The 12149-nt window shown below is 41.2% G+C and overlaps 1 non-coding gene across 1 annotated transcript; it reads left to right on the forward strand.

Annotated features, from left to right (window-relative positions):
- Positions 1-11142: 11142 nt before the first annotated feature.
- On the forward strand, positions 11143-11257 carry LOC136739595 (U5 spliceosomal RNA). The gene has a single exon (XR_010812919.1). It is a non-coding gene; the product is annotated as a U5 spliceosomal RNA (small nuclear RNA).
- Positions 11258-12149: the final 892 nt, after the last annotated feature.

The raw sequence follows: 12149 nt of genomic DNA on the forward strand, positions 1-12149 counted from the left end.
GGGCAAAATGGTATTTCATAATTTTTCTAAGAATCACACAAAATTGTATTCCACATAACATACCAGGAAACCGCCAAAAATGTTGTTCTTATTACAGAATTCAGTTGGGGCGGTATGTTGGGGTGTCTATTTCACTCCGATAAAGTTGATCTCCAACAGACATCTGTATCTATGCGTGCTATGGTCATGGTCTCACGTTCAAAACAACGTGTACACACTGGGTGAGGTGACCATTTGGAGAGATAAATTGTTATCACATATTTGTTATGGACACGAGCCTAATGGGTACAAATGACTGTACCCACGTGGCACCCATACACGCACCCAACTCCGCCCACACTCCTCCTCCTCTGTAGAGCCACTGCCCCCCATTTACCCACGTGTCCCCACACACGCCCCCAACCCCACCCACACCCCGCCTCCTCTGTAGAGCCGCCGGCCACCATTTACAGTATAAAGAGCATGCTGGTAAACACAGAAAACATGTCACCCGTTCGGGAGAGAACAGGTCTGCGGTAACTGGTTGTAACCCCCATAGCGCACTATGGCTACACCAGCTAAGAAGACACCCCCTAGCGACCACGCTGCTGATGAAGATGCGGGGGCACCTAACACAAAATTAAGATGGTCGGAAGACAGGGACCCAAAAGAGGTAACACTTTATTTTACTTTAAAAACGTGTTTAGAATATTATTATTAATTTTAAACGTATGCCGGTGTTTACATGCTGTTAGGCCGTATGTGTGTATATATAAATTTCAATGCAAAGTGAATTTAAATGCATGTTTTCTTCTTTGTATGTTTATCAAAAGAATAGTGTCAGCGCTCCTCCTCCGAGCCCCAGGGATGCTCTCCCAATGTCTGATGAAGACGAAGGTGTCAACACTGGTGATGAGTCTGAAGATGATGACAAGGACCATGAACATGGCAGGGAGGATAAAACCTCAGACACTGATGATGGAGTTGGACCATCAATGGAAAGAGAGGTAAATATAGAGGTCCTACAACTGTGTATAGTTGTGTACTTCTTTACTGACCGACACACATTACAGTTTTAAGTGTTATTTTCTTTTCTCTTCATTAGAATAGTGGAGTACCAGACACCAGTGATATGGATTCCTCTGTCAACTCTTTAAGACCCCGAACAAGATTGAACATTGCATGCTTCTGTTCTTGCCTTGCTAGAACCCACAAGAGTTTTGATTCAGACAGGGAAGTTCCGAGATATAATTGTAAAAACTATGATGATCATGTAACACTAGTGATGACACACACCATAAAGGGCATTATTGCGCTAGTGTTACAACATTGTATTGGCCGTGAATTAGTTGATAAGTGTGAGGCCTGTCTGATAGGTGACCCCAGCCAAGCACAGCATCTCTGTCTAACTTTAGATCACGAGCAAGGGAGTGTCTGGAGTAGTGTCGCTCTTATATGTAACAAAATAAGTGTCACCCACTTTCTAAATGTTGTGTTATGTGTTGCACGTGCCCTATGTGGGCTATGCATCACCAGACAGACTGAGAAAGAAGTGAAATCTCTTTTGCATAGCTTAGAAACATGCACTCTACCTTCGAGATGGTTAAGTGACTTGTTGGAAAGTGTAGATGAGTAAGTGATACAATTAATTGAGAAGGTTATAAATAACAAGCCTTATAAGATGTTTTACAAATTTGTTTTGCAATAAGACATTATATATATTTTTTCCAGAGAAAGAAAACTCCTGCTGCCGTGGGTTTATGTATACGTATGTTTGAGGAATCTCTGCTTGAAGATGCCATCCTCACTCTAATAGCTCACAAGTTTGGTGATTTGTATGACACTGGTAATCCTAATGTGACATTGCTGGTTGAGGATATTGTGAAAACAGTGGATGCCCTCCCCAACATGCTCAAGAGAATGCTGTATAAAGATCCACGTCCTGGTGTACCTGCTTTTACAGCTGTTCAAAAAGTTCTCCAGAGTTCTTTTGGAAACACCATCCCTATCATGACCAAGTCCAATATATATGTGTGTATTTAAAACTTGTATTTTTTAATTTACTAAAACAGTATCATAAGACAATATAACCTTAAAAACACAGTTTATGCTATAAAACATTACACCTCCACACAAGCAGGGTGAGGTACACTCGGACCCTCACCATGATGGATGTCACCCTAGCAAAATGGCTACCATCTTACCAAATGACCTATGACCTTACAAATGGTAACAAAATGGCTCCCATCTTACCAGATGACCTATGACCTTACAAATGGCTGACATCCAATATGGCCGATATCATCCAAGATGGCTGACAAGGGAGGGTAAAAGGGTAACCCTGGGGGTGATGGGAAGGAGAGAGAAGTTCCGGTTCAAAGGTGGGGGTAACCGGAAGGTGAGGTGGGCCTTCCGGTCTATGGTACGTAGGGAGGGCGGGACTTCCGGCTGTCAAAATTGTAAGTGATGCTGCCATCATACCGTTTGACATTGTCTCCAAGGTTCTCATCGTGAATAACAAACAAAATTCAAACTACCTTCTGGCCTGACCTTCTAGCTTGACCTAATCTTTCTTAAGTATACAAGAGAGAAAAACAGGTGTGAAAAAAGAATTTCTAACTTTCCTTCCATACATACATACATACATACATACATACATACATACATACGGAAAATAAATAATAGAATTTTGAATCACAATAAGATGTTATCAAGTACAGAAAAAGAAAATGTAATAAAATGTGATCTTAAATACATACAAATAAAGAAAATTGGTTTACTATTTCCAGATTCCTTTTTTGAAATACAATGACATGCATTACAAATGAGTATTTACATTATATTTACAGCCGGTGCTCGTGTGTCACTGTGTCCCTCAGGCTGTGGTAGGCGCTGACATATTGGGCAGCCAGGGTGACTGTGTGTCCCTCCCCCAGGAGGACTGACCGTTTTTCTTTTTTCTAAGTTTTGTCACAGGTTGGGTGGGCATCCATTATGTTGTTACAGAATGTGTCCCTTATTTTGGGCTAAAGCTTTCCGTGGAGGGGAACGTGGATCAGTTTGTACCATTTTTGGGAAGATCTGCCTTGTTGGGGCGGAGCTGTGATCCAGGTGAACAGCAGATCGGGCATAGGTGGGCATGTGGGCAGAGGAGTAGGAAGGCCGGTCAAGCAAATAAGCTTGCTAAGGTACGCAGCAGCAGCAAGCAGCCCCCCCATCCAGCCAGCCAGCCAGTCTGGCTAGCAGTGACTGAGTGGTTGACAGACGGCAAGCAACGGAATGTACGTGCTCTGTGATGTCATAGCAGTCAGCTGAGAGAGGCTCGTGATGTCATCGCTGAGCTGTCTGTCTGTCTGTCTGTCTCTCTCTCTCTCTCTCTCTCTCTCTTCCTCTCAATTCAATTCATTTGTATTGTCAAAGCAATTGGACATACATACATACATACATACATACATATATATATATATATATATACATACATACAAACATCCATACATGCTAGAAAGTCATTACTATGTTATCTTAAAGGCTAACTAAGCAGAACATATATCATTATAGAACAGAGTTCATAGGTCAACACATGGTTTTAGGGAACAGGCTCGTAGGTCATACCGTTTGACATTGTCTCCAAGGTTCTCATCGTAAATAACAAACAGAAATCAAACTATCTTCTGGGCTGACCTTCTAGTTTGACCGTATCTTTCTTAAGTATACAAGAGAGAAAAACAGGTGTAAGAAAATAATTTCTAATTTTCCTTCTACACATATATACATACATACATACATATGTAGCGTTATGTTGGGTGTATTTGGATAAGAGCATTTGGGCTCTGAGCTGAAGCACGGATCTAAAGAAGACCTCTCCCCCCCCCAAAGTTATCAGATTTCCTTAGCTCATCAGCTTGGAACTGGTTTGCATCAAAGTGACAGTTTTGGGGAGGATGGCACCGAGAAGAGGCCAAATAGTTTGGAATTCTGCTATGAGATGTCTGGAGAAAGGGGCCTGTAGGTGATAAAAACTCTTTGAAGTGGACGAGAGCCGAAATCCCGACATAGAGCTACGAACCCGGGCCAACCGGCATTTCCAAAAGATGGCATGGATTGACATCAGTCATAAATCAAGCCCCCCTCCAATAGGACACTGGGGGCTGAAACCGAAATCCAATCTCAAGAACTCAGGGACCAATCACCTACTGATCTGACAGACTTTAAGGAACAGCGGACAGTCTTTCTCTCTCTCTTTCTCTCACCTGAACCAGAAACTCGCTGCCACAGCTCAACCTGTAGCTCTGTTGCCAGAACCGGAATCAGAAACCAACCAAGTCTTTGCCGGCAACAGAAGAGTTAAACTGGGAGAAGGAGATTGAGCCGTACGAAGAATTCTTTTATAGGACTTTATTAAATAAATAACTTTACAGACCCACCTGATCAGTGGAGTTTTACAGCTGGACAATTGACTAAGTCGACTGAATACGAAAGTGTCAGTCATTTAAATAGCTATTTGAGTCTTAAGAAACTTGACCCTTGGAATAAACAGGGCCCTGCTTTCCTCAAAGACTTTGTCTTCAAGTAACTACGGTGGAACCCTGCTTACAAAGAAGATTTTGTGCACAACCTTGGAGCATTCAAACCAGTGGAAAATCTGTTTGGAAAAGACTCTACATTCCCGAAACCCCAACTTACAGGTGCATCGACTGAGTGGAAGTTCTTGGACAAAGCCGAACCAGACTGCCTTTGTTCCAAACCACACAGACCTCGTGCCGTGTGCTGTTATCTGAGCCCGAAGCCAGAGAGGCCTCTCTGTGACGAAGTTCACATAAGTTTAACAGTTTGGAGTTTGTGATTCATGACATTTGAGAAATCAATTAGAAATGTTAATCTGTGATTCATAACTCTAGAATGTGTAATATCATTTAGTTTTTTTAAATATAAATGTGTGTTGCATTAAACTGTTTTGTTGATAATTTTAGAAATAAAATCTGTCAACCCCGAGAAATATCTTCTCATTCCTGTTTAACTGTTTAGTCTGAAATTGACACAAGTTAATAGACATTAGATTATTGGTGGCCCTGCCTATCCTTAATCATTGAATAATAATCAGTTAAGGGAAATTGTGGTAACAAATAGGATCTTTCTCGGCACCTAAACGTAAATGAGACTGATATATATATAACGAGAAGTTACCCGACATAAATACTAACCTGCGTAGTTATTTAATGTCTGACTAATAATACTAACGAGAGACTCACCTTCGTCTTACTAACCGGTATTGTAGTCAATGTGTTTATAACCTTTTTTGTTTAACGATTTGTTAAACGGAATGTACGTGCTCTGTGCTGTCATAGCAGTAAGCTGAGAGAGGCTCGTCATGTCATCGCTGAGCTGGCTGGCTGGCTGGCTGGCTCTCTGTGTGTGTGTGTGTGTGTGTGTATGTGTGTCTCTCTGTCTGTCTGTCTGTCTGTCTCTCTCTCTCTCTCTCTCCCTCTCAATTCAATTCATTTGTATTGTCAAAGCAATTGGACATGCATACATACATACACACATATATATGGAAAATAAACAATATGTGTACATCTCTTTCGGCATTAGTGGTGCCCTCACAGATGTGCAAGTTACATGACAGACAGACAGACAGACACACGCATATTATGGGTCTTTGTTGGGTAGTGAAATGGGTAGCATCAGTCGCAGTGTGGGTAATGTCAGGGAGCCAATCATAGTCCCCGTTATTTGCATATCGTGGCGCAAAGCATTCTGGGAAAAGCAACTAAACACGTTTAGTCATGTATTTGTCCATAGTTTACACATGAGATGAACGAGACAGTATGACGTGTTGAGCACCTGGGATTCCTCATGTGTATGTGAGGGGCAGAGGAACCGGATCCCAAGTGTGCGTCCCAGGTGCTATAGGTTTCAAAGCATGCAGGGGAATAGGCACCCCACCCTGACACCTATAGAAGACTGGATAGGGAGATATAAATAGCAATGGGGAGACTCTTGTACTTGGTGTGGCTCTATCCATATAGTGGGGCCAGCAGCCACTTAGCAGGAGCAGCAATAGAAGCTCAGCCTGGGGAGACTGGATTTAGCATTTCCTCTCCATTTTGATAACTATCCATAATCATTTCTGCAAAATACTTCTATGATACCTATGTATGTTTTTTACTTGTACTATATTATACTATCAAGTATCAGTGTACACATACAATGTGACCTGTTACATTAATACAGAGGCCACGGAAGGCCAGATCACTAATAGCCACTGTCCCCTGATATTACACTTTTTCACAATCACTTTGGCACTCATTTCAGAACCTTGATGTCATTTTTCAAAACTCTAGACACTAAACTCACACCCGATGATCAAAATGCACATTTTTCAAAACTCTAACACTTTTTTACAATTGCTTGGATACAATACACATCAACCTCAGATCATTTGTTCATTGAACTAAAATGACACAACTTAACATCAAAGTATTACCATTTCAAAATGCAATTCACACATTACATCTGAGATCACTGTCTATTCATTTCATTACAAAGATCTAATTATCAATTGATACAGCTGCTCAAAATGATAAGTGACTGTTGCATTACTCTTAATGCATAATTTTATGGAAACTGACAAACAATATTCCATGTTTCGATCATGAAAGTTTCAGGATAATGAGATCCATTGACACCAATAACCGAGGAGCATGAACCAGTTGGACTACATTATCTATGGATGTAATATTTCATCATCATTCATCATCATGTAGCACTTTTCCACACCATGTTTTCAGTGTGGAAGGAAAGTTAGAAATTCCTCTCTAATACCTGTTTTTCTCTCTTGTATACTTAAGAAAGATAAGGTCAAGCTAGAAGGTCAGGCCAGAAGGTAGTTTGATTTCTGTTTGTTATTTACGATGAGAATCTTGGAGACAATGTCAAACAGTATGATTGAAGTGCCTGCTCCCTAATCCATGTGTTGATCTATGAACTCTGTCCTATAATGATATAAATTCTGCTTAGCTAACTTTTAAGATAACATAGTAATGACTTTCTGATTATAACCAGCTCTTTGATTTTTGTGTATAAAAGATCTGACTGTTAAAATGAAGGCATAGCGACTTTGGGATCTACTTGAGTCACTGTTCCTCTCCACGCTGCGTGTATTAAAGGCATTGCAACTAACGCTCCAACCTGGTTGAAGATGATTGTTCTTCCACATCAGATTTGACATTACTGTATGTATGCAGGCCCTTGTAATTGCTTTTCCAATACTGCCAACTGGTTATTGATGATTGATTTCACATTGTGGTACGAGTATCGAGTGAAATGAGTGCTATCCACCCCAGCAACACAGTGATAACATGGAGCCGGCAAGTCATCCAGGTCACAATAGAGGTCAAGCAGTGGGAGGAGGAAGACGTGGTGGTCAAAGGAATGGAAGGGGACATGCACCCCTTCTGAGAGGTGGTCGTGGGCCTCGTCATAGAGGAGGGCTTAGGCCTCACCAGAGAGGCAGCCATGGGCCTCATTTGAGAGGTGTTGGGGGAACGTGGTAGAGGACAAGGCCACGGACCAGACAGCGGCAGCAACAGCAAATAGTGTCCAGTGAAATCCGAGAAATAGTTGTAGAGCATGTTGTAAATCATGGCATGACCATGACTGAGGCAGCTACAATGATTCAATCAAACCTCAGAATCAACTCAGGATCAACTGTGGCCTCAATCATCAGAAATTTCCGTACTGAGAAGCGGCAAGTCTTCAGCATGCACTAAACATTAGGCTACTCTCAATTGTCAAATGACTGTATACTGCATACCAATGTGTAGCACAGAGTATAGTGTGCCTTTTGAAAGAAATGCAGACAGAGTGAAGCAGCTGATGACTGAGTATGTTCAGGTATGTTCAGTTTCAAGATGCCTCTTGTGAAAAATGGTTGTGAGAACCTGAACCTGAACACAGGGCTGATGGAAATTCAGAAGTACAGTAATCAATCCTTTGTTTTACACTAAGCCAGGTGAGGAACACTGCAGTTGACATTTTACTGTAGTTTTGTTCTTTTTTGTAGCTAATTATTGTTGCATGGCTTCAAAGAAACCTATGGTGTGATTTGATTGTATTGCATCAATACATTTCAGATTTTGTTCAATGATTCCACTGTGTCTGTAGTATTCTCTCTACTAGTCCTTTTACAGTGATGTATTTATGTGTAGTACCATAATGAAACATGTATCACATATTTTGTACTACAATATTTAATGATTGTACGAACAACTACACAGTGAAACTATCGGTATCTTCTGTGTTACTATGTTACTATGGTATTTCATGATAAATGAGTTATTTGAACCAACAAGTCTGCAAGTGCAAGGTTTCTTTAAAGATATGAATGCACAATACAATGTTTTGAACATTGGACAGCCTGTGTTACAAGTGATGACCGTTTTGAGTTTTGTGTCTAGTTTTGAAAAATGACATCAAGGTTCTGAAATGAATGACAAAGTGATTGTAAAAAAACTGTATATTCATCCTATTTAATGTGCTCTTTTAAAATGTACTTTTCTTTTTTATGTTGCCATTTCTGTTCTACCAATGTTTCAGTTGTTAGCCAAAGATTGACAGAGTACATCTCATACACACAGGCCAGACAGCAAGGATTTCTTTTTGAAATTCAATTACAAATGCTGCATGAATTCATCAATACGATTAGAGCTCCTGAAAACTCACTCTACAGCATCTCATTAGCAGTGAAAAGAAACCAAGAAAGTTGGGACAGTCGACTGTTTACCACTATGTAACATCACCTTTTCTTTTAATAACACTTATTAAGCACTTGGGCACTGAAGACACCACTTGGTTAAGTTTAGCAAGCGGGATTTTCCCCCATTCATCCATTATGCATTTCCTCAGCTGCGCAACTGCACAGGGCCTTCGTTGTCTTAATTTGCACTTCATAGTGCGCCACACATTCTCAATTCGGAGACAGGTCAGGACTGCAGGCAGGCCATGCTAGCACCCGCACTCTCTGCCTACGCAACCATGCGCTTGAAATCTGAGCAGAATGTGGTTTGGCGTTATCCTGCTGAAAAATGCAGGGACGTCCCTGGAAAAGATGATGTCTGGATGGCAGCATATGTTGCTCCAAAATGTGTACATCTCTTTCTGCAAAAATGGTGCCCTCACAGATGTGCGAGTTACATGACAGACAGACACTCATACACACTGTCACACCCACACACACACACACACACTTTCACAGACAGACACACGCACACACACACACACACACACACACACACACTTTCACAGACAGACACACGCACACACACACACACACACACACTTTCACACAGAGACAGACACACACACACTTACATACATACATACATACATACATACAGTGAGGGAAAAAAGTATTTGATCCCCTGCTGATTTTGTACATTTGCCCACTGACAAAGAAATGATCAGTCTATAATTTTAATGGTAGGTGTATTTTAGCAGTGAGAGACAGAATAACAACAAGAAAATCCAGAAAAACGCATTTCAAAAAAGTTATAAATTGATTTGCATGTTAATGAGGGAAATAAGTATTTGATCCCCTATCAATCAGCAAGATTTCTGGCTCCCAGGTGTCTTTCATACAGGTAACGAGCTGAGATTAGGAGCACTCTCTTAAAGGGAGTGCTCCTAATCTCAGCTCGTTACCTGTATAAAAGACACCTGTCCACAGAAGCAATCAATCAATCAGATTCCAAACTCTCCACCATGGCCAAGACCAAAGAGCTGTCCAAGGATGTCAGGGACAAGATTGTAGACCTACACAAGGCTGGAATGGGCTACAAGACCATCACCAAGCAGCTTGGTGAGAAGGTGACAACAGTTGGTGCGATTATTCGCAAATGGAAGAAACACAAAATAACTGTCAGTCTCCCTCAGTCTGGGGCTCCATGCAAGATCTCACCTCGTGGAGTTTCAATGATCATGAGAACGGTGAGGAATCAGCCCAGAACTACATGGGAGGATCTTGTTAATGATCTCAAGGTAGCTGGGACCATAGTCACCAAGAAAACAATTGGTAACACACTACGCCATGAAGGACTGAAATCCTGCAGCGCCCCCGCAAGGTCCCCCTGCTCAAGAAAGCACATGTACAGGCCCGTCTGAAGTTTGCCAATGAACATCTGAATGATTCAGAGGAGAACTGGGTGAAAGTGGTCTCAGATGAGACCAAAATCAAGCTGTTTGCCATCAACTCAACTCGCCATGTTTGGAGGAGGAGGAATGACCCCAAGAACACCATTCCCACCATCAAACAAGGAGGTGGAAACATTATGCTTTGGGGCTGTTTTTCTGCTAAGGGGACAGGACAACTGCACCGCATCAAAGGGACGATGGACGGGGCCATGTACCGTCAAATCATGGGTGAGAACCTCCTTCCCTAAGCCAGGGCATTGAAAATGGGTCAAATACTTATTTCCCTCATTAACATGCAAATCAATGTATAACTTTTTTGAAATGCATTTTTCTGGATTTTTTGGCTGTTATTCTGTCTCTCACTGTTAAAATACACCTACCATTAAAATTATAGACTGATCATTTCTTTGTCAGTGGGCAAACGTACAAAATCAGCAGGGGATCAAATACTTTTTTCCCCCACTGTACATACATATATATGGAAAAGAAACATTACAAGTATAAATCACAATAAGATGTAATAAAGTACAGATAAACAAAATGTAATAAAATGTGATCTTTTTGAAAATGCAGGGACGTCACTGGAAAAGATGATGTCTGGATGGCAGCATATGTTGCTCCAAAATGTGTACATCTCTTCTGCAAAAATGGTGCCCTCACAGATGTGCGAGTTACATGACAGACAGACAGACAGACACTCACACCCATACACACACACTTTCACAGACAGACATACACACACACACACACACTCACTTTCACACAGAGACAGGCACACACACGTACAGACACACACACTCACTTTCACACAGAGACAGACACACACACACACACACATACATACATACATACATATGGAAAAGAAACAATACATTTATAAATCACAATAAGATGTAATAAAGTACAGAAAAACTAAATGTAAGAAAATGTGATCTTTAATACACACAAATATGTATGGCTGGTCGGATGCGTCTTGGACTCGGGTTCCTCTTCATTACGTATAACGCTTTTGCCTTTTGCTAAAGCTTTCCGTGGAGGGGATCGTGGGTGAGTTTGTACCATTTTTGGGAGGATCTGCCTTGTTGGGGCGGAGCTGTGATCCAGGTGAACAGCAGATCGGGCATAGGTGGGCATGTGGGCAGAGGAGTAGGAAGGCCGGTCAAGCAAATAAGCTTGCTAAGGTACGCAGCAGCAGCAAGCAGCCCCCCCATCCAGCCAGCCAGCCAGTCTGGCTGGCAGTGACTGAGTGGTTGACAGACGGCAAGCAACGGAATGTACGTGCTCTGTGATGTCATAGCAGTCAGCTGAGAGAGGCTCGTGATGTCATCGCTGAGCTGGGTGGCTGGCTGGCTCTGTGTGTGTGTGTGTGTGTGTGTCTATGTCTGTCTGTTTTTCTGTTTGTCAGTCTGTCTGTCTGTCTCTCTCTCTCTCTCCCTCTCAATTCTATTCATTTGTATTGTCAAAGCAATTGGACATACATATATATATATATATATATATATATGTATGTAGCGTAAGGTACACTTTTAAATTTCAATTAAAGAAGTGAATTCATAGTATCACCTTATCACGAATCCTGGAGTCTTGTAGAACTCAATTTCTGTAATAATTGGACGCAGACACCAATTCCAAAGATATAAATTGTCAAATTTATTTAAAAACAAAGACTAAATGTAGCACTACACTAATTATACAAAAGGGAAAAACTAATTAAAATTCAACTCTAGATCAACAAATCAAAGACAAATCACTTCCGTGACCAAATCAAAGACCATGGGATCACATAGGATAACACACAAATCGTTAAACAAAAAAGGTTATAAACACATTGACTACAATACCGGTTAGTAATTCTAGGAATCACTAAGAAACAGTTGAAAGTGCTAAATTGCAGTTTCAGAAGATGAAAAAAAACAGTAACTGATGGGATATGTAGTACTTTATACTCGAGTGGTCTATGCAATTACACCCTGTTGGTGTTA

Source organism: Amia ocellicauda, unplaced genomic scaffold (assembly GCF_036373705.1).
Source record: "Amia ocellicauda isolate fAmiCal2 unplaced genomic scaffold, fAmiCal2.hap1 HAP1_SCAFFOLD_61, whole genome shotgun sequence".
In the NCBI taxonomy this organism is placed as follows: Eukaryota; Metazoa; Chordata; class Actinopteri; order Amiiformes; family Amiidae; genus Amia; species Amia ocellicauda.